Source organism: Pyxicephalus adspersus, chromosome 3, assembly GCF_032062135.1.
Source record: "Pyxicephalus adspersus chromosome 3, UCB_Pads_2.0, whole genome shotgun sequence".
NCBI lineage: Eukaryota > Metazoa > Chordata > Amphibia > Anura > Pyxicephalidae > Pyxicephalus > Pyxicephalus adspersus.
In genome coordinates, this window is record NC_092860.1 from 101,289,537 (window position 1) to 101,295,536 (window position 6,000).

At 37.2% G+C, this 6,000-nt stretch overlaps 1 protein-coding gene across 1 annotated transcript in view; it reads right to left on the reverse strand.

The window, feature by feature from the left end:
* The window catches only part of SLC7A11 (solute carrier family 7 member 11), a 124,245-nt gene that overhangs the window by 99,372 nt on the left and 18,873 nt on the right, over window positions 1-6,000 (reverse strand). The gene's annotated exons all lie outside the window — the stretch shown is intronic.

The window sequence follows — 6,000 nt, forward strand, 5'->3', positions numbered from 1 at the left end:
GTGCTAAGCTATGGCATATATGTCTTTTATGTGAAAAAATTCTAATAAAATAGTTTTATAGTTTTAGAGCCCCTATGCTTACCTCTCATATAACTATTTGGCATCCATGGGTTCCCTTACAAACATATTTGCCTTGTTTCCTTTTGGGTTCAGCATCTTGATTGGGTGGCAAAACTCCCTTACATTCTAGAAAGGTTTGCAAGGATGATGGTAAGGGAGCTTTTTTTATTGCAGAAAATGCATGTCATTTATATCACAACTCTCATTAAGGTAAATTACACTTCCCATATCATAAAAGTCTACTCCTTTCATAATTATGGCAGCGCTAAACAGCTTAGACTGAGTGATAATTAGTGGCCACTAACACTGATGTTCTGAGATGCTAAAATAGTTGAGCTTGTCATGCTTCCAGCAACCTAATCTTCATAATTGTAGAATTAACATACATATGTTATGCTTGTATATTGAATTAAATCAGATATTCATCTTCATCCTTCTAACATACATTGGAACATTCACTGGTAAAATATCAAATTCCACTGCAGGAAGAGACAAGTCAATAAAACCAGTAAAAGGTAATGATCATGTTTTTGTTCGTAACTACCAATTAGATTTTATTTTCCATAAAATGAAAGATGACAACGGATTCATTTTTATTTCTCCAATTTTTCTCACAAATAAAATTCTTGCTAGTGTTCTTACTGTAGTCCTACTAGGTTATTGAACATTCTGCTAAAGGACTTTATACTAAATTAATCATTTATCATTTGTTCATGTTAAATGTGCCTGCAAGACTATTCCTGCTAGCAATGCAGCATTACGGATCGTCAGACATTGCTTAAGTGGCAGTATTTCCACTTCTGCCCCCGAGGCTTCTTTTATTCTGTGTGTTTAAAATGCTCAGTTCATTCACTAAAGCTTTACACTGAATACCTTTAGGCAGTGATAGTGTGCAAAGTAACCAATTGGATCATTTTTCTCTGTGATCAAATCATTAAAATGTAAAATTTGATTAGTCACAAAATGTTGGTTCACTTTGCACATTGGCGTTACACTTTGCAGAGCTTTATTGAATAAGCTACTATTGGCTTGTTCACAATGGAAAAGCCCTGAGATGTCTCTTATCCTACCCTCTCACCCTTTGCCAGCATGACCTACCCATACAGTGGTTTACAATTTATGGCTTTGTTAAAGCTGTGATTGGATCTGTAGCCATCCAACCTCACTTTTATCTGCAGTATCCCTGGAGCGACAGAATACATTTCCATGGCTAGAACATGAATAGTAGAGGGATGCAAAAGATGGTACTGAATATAATTTAGTTTGTGGGTCTACAGGGTTTAAGGGATCAGGCAATTGAAATACAATTACACATTTAATCAGCTTGAAAAAAAGACTGACGTACATCAAGTTATCATGGTTGGTCAGTGGGCTTGGTCACCAAAAAGAAAGTGAGATATGATTACTTGAGTCTTTCTTGATTTGTATCTTTAAGGTCACTATACCCAGGGGCGGACAAAAGGAAGTGCAAAATATGCTGCTGCTCAAGGGGCCCCAAATCAGTTCTGCACAGGGGCCCAGTTTATGTCCACCACTTACTATAGCCATTAGGCTGTGCTTTGCCTTCAAATCCCTACACAGTTATTGTCCCACTTACATTTCTGACATGGTTAAAAAATACTCCCCCTGCCGCTCTCTCCGCTCCTCCAATGACCTACTAATGACTTCCTCACTCATAACCTCATCACACGCACGGTTACAAGACTTCTCTAGAGCTGCTCCAACTCTCTGGAATGGTCTTCCTCGTCCTATTCGGGTTGCTCCTACTTTCTGTTCATTTAAAAGAGCGCTCAAAACCCATTTTTTCAAACTTGCCTACCCGACTTCTTCTGTCATTTGAAACCACCACTACTTCCCACCACTACATATCTCCCATCCTATTGTGTGTGAAATTCCCCCACCTACTAGATTGTAAGCTCTTCGGGGCAGGGTCCTCTCCTCTTGTATCACTGTCTGTATTAGTCTGTCATTTGCAATCCCTATTTAATGTACAGCACTGCGTAATATGTTGGCGCTATATAAATCCTGTTTAATAATAATAATAATAATAATAATAATATTAATAATTAGGCACAGTTCATAAGTACAGGAATAAATTAATCACTATGAGTTTTCTATACCAACTAGCTTTTCCAAAAACATGAAAAGTTCAAATTTTGCCATCCAAGTTTCTACCTACTCACACATTTAGCCTTAGTAAAGGGGTTTAAACTTCTGCAGCCAAGCCCAAAATTTAGGCTTACCAGGGGAGAAGTAATAATGATCATGCTTGGTTTCCAATATGTCTGAAAAGCATCAACCTTGGATGAGGTTTTACATACCAGCATTCCCTAAAAAAAGAAAAATACCCTGCACAAATACAGACTTGTTGAAAAGTGCAGGTCTGAAAGGTTTCTTTTTTTTTACAATACAGCCAGTTCTAAGGAAAAACATATGAACTCTCACACAACACATTACATTCCTGGTACCTGGTACCAGTACATGTTTCCAGGGTCTCAATCAGGACGCAACAAGGGGTACTTCTGTATTGGGTCCCAATCAAAAGAGTTTGACTTTTGCAATGCTAGAACTTTTGAGGGCCCAGAAAGTCTACCTAGTATGGGGCCCAGAAATTTCTTATGCAAGTCCTACATATTTCTGTGTCCCTGTTTTGACACATCTAAAGGTATTTTAGGTTCTAGTGCAATATGTATGTTTTGCATTAAAAAAATAAACCTAAAAGCTTGGATGGTGGTTATAGTGCTGATGCATTATGACTGCAGATATTAGTCAATTTTTTTGTTTGTCAATTTCAATGTTTGAAATAACAAAATATGTACTTGCAGTACTTTTATTGTCAGTTTGTTTAGTTGTCCAGTAGAACCTTTTTTATCTCTGCCTCCTGATTAAACAATCCTGTTTTGTTATACAAGCTATATTAAATACATTTATTTAGTCTCGGGCACGTGAGAAGAAACTTTAAAGCAGATTCTCAGGCAATTATTTTTCCAGCCTTTGAGGCTCATGCACCATCACAGTACGTTAGAATAATTTTGTATAATTCACTGGAAACTTCTTTTAAAAAAAAAACAAGATTCATCTGTGCATATGTTGGTATAAGTGTGGTTCTGTACACATGTTAGGTAGATGCCAACCAGGTGATTTCTGTGGATTGTTCCCCAGAGGAAATTTTGTAGTAAAAAGGATCTTTATTAATGTTAATAAGAAGAGTTGTACTCTGAAATCCTAACAATCTTCTGAGGACAGGAAATGTGTTACTGGCAAAAAAAAAAAACGGAAAAGACTGCAAATCGAAAATTAATGCAGCACGGTCAGCACGGTGGCTCAGTGGTTAGCAATCTGGTCTTTGTAGTGCTAGCCCCAGGTTCGAACCTTGGCCAGGAGACTGCATGGAGTCTGAAGGTTCTCCCCTTGTTTGTGTGGGTTTCCCCTGGGTAGACCTTCCCACATTCTAAAAACATGCAGGTGGGTTATTTACTTCCACCTAAAATTTTGTCACATTAGATTGTGACATGACTATGGACTCTGTAACAGTGCATAACGGCGCTTTTTAAATACTGTGTAATAACAATATTATTTCAGTCACCATATCTAAGGGCTGGTAAATGCAGCATATAGCAGACTCCTATAAATCTTTAGATCTATCTAAAGTTGTGCCAAGTTCTGGAGAACATGGATGGCCATCTATTTGAAAATTCGACCATTCATAAAGATGAATTAAATATAGAACTGGATAATTGCACTCTTTCAAAGAAACTCAATTTAATTTAACTTGGTGACATTCACTTACAATTGAGATATACGTTTTAGGTGGAATAATCCTTTAAAATGTTCTAGTCACTTTTTTCAAGCCCATTTTAGAAATGCCAAAGGATACAGCTTTAATCTCTGAGCCTGTATAGAACAGCAAGCTTCCCTGTTTGCTAGGGACATGTGAAAAGACTGTGGTCAGTGACACTTTACAAAGCTTTACAAACGACTCTGAGGGGAAGCAAATGCTTCACTCTAATTTTTATCTGCGGTCAGGATTGTCGCCTGAGGTAACAAGACCGTAACAGATTTTGGCAACTTCTGCTATTGATAGAGAGCGTATCTAGATATGAAAGGAGGTAGCTGTGATGTCTTTTTTTATAATAACTTTTATTTTCCTCTTCTTTTGTGAACTATGCAGGCAAAGGAAATTGTTACAAGTACCTTGTAGCGGATTTTAGACTTAGGGACTACTTTGAGGCTAAACTTGTTGTGGAAATAGCTTCCACTGTAAAACTGGGAATATAGAAGAAAATACATTTTTTCAGCTTATAGTTAGGAAAATGCAGCAATTACGAGTCCGATGAAAGTATTGTAAAATGGAAGATAATAGAGGAAGAACACAGTGCATTTTTAAAAGCTTTTTACTTTATAATCTCTTTTTTCTCAGAGGAAGATACTGTAATTTAGTACATAGATCTGAATTTCAATATAAAAAGTTATACTGTATATGTTAGCCTATATCGGGGTGCCTACACTTTTTTGGCTTGCAAGCTACTTTTAAAATGACCAAGTAAAAATGATCTACCATCAATAAAAACCTGGACTTAATAACTCCTGTGTGCAGTGTAGTTTATTTTGAAAGGCAGGGCTCCGCAATCTACTCGCGTTGCCTTTGCGATCTACCGATAGATCGCGATCCACCTGTTGGGCACCCCTAGCCTATATCACTGCTCACCTATAAACTCTTTAGATAAAAATATTTTTGAATACGATTATACACAATAATACAAAATACACATGATAAGTGTTTTCTGCTGATGTGTGGGATACTACCATGCCAGCCTTAGGGTATAATTAGCACATAATTAAATGTTCATTATATGTCTATCACACACATGATTGGAATAGATTTCCAATTATATAACCAAGGATGTGGATAAAGTCATTGCTGACAGACTGAACTAGAGTTGTTCTGGGTGTTACTGTCATCATCATTGTCATTATTGTTGTTATTACTGTCATTGGTATTGTCATGACCGCATATTGTCACCACTGCCCATTTCATGTCCAAATATTGTCATGAATGCCCATTTTATGACTTCATAACCCCACCACATCCTAATCACAGATTCTGAAAGATTTCCAGGTATGTACCTGATGCTAATGTCTGTTAGTAATGTATCTGATTGGGTTATATTAAGGAGCATATTAAGTGACCAAACTAGAAATGGTTTTTTATTGTTTGTGAACTGCAAATGGATATACATGATTGTCCACATATTGGAATAAACATAATATTTCAATAGCATTACATAACAAGAGAGACTCTCCCTTCCATATACAGAAATTTTCTGTTATCAACAAATCAGGTCCTTTATTTGAATTGACCTTAAAGGGTTGAAACCACCCTACCACAGTACAGGATTTGAAAAAAAACTGCAGTTTTATAACTGAATCCAAAGGGAGGATCTCAGTAGTATATAACACTCACACGATAAGAAACTTTCTTATATAAAACAATGGGAGTCAGATTTGGAGGTGGAGCGGAGTGCCCAAGAATGGCAGGATCTATCAGTGTCCATTTCCAAAATATCTCTGAACATTTTGATTAAGGTTTTGATGAGATGGTACCTGGTCCCTGTTGGGGTCCATAAAGCCAATCCCTCTGTCTCTGCTCTTTGTTTTGGAAGATGTGGTCAGAGTGGCACTGTACTCCATGCTTGGTGGAGATGTCCTAGGGTTCAGAGATTTTGGATCCGCATTTTCTACCTAATACGCCCTGTCACCCAGGTAAACATCCCGATGGAGTTTGCTCTTTTTTCCCAATTACAGGATTTAGCTCTGAAACAGGTAACTGGACCAATTAAATGTCTCCTGTTAGCTGCTCTGATTACTATTGCTTGTTACTGGAAAGCTTCCATTTTTCAAACTTAACTGGATAATGGTCAACAACAAACTCACCTGTAC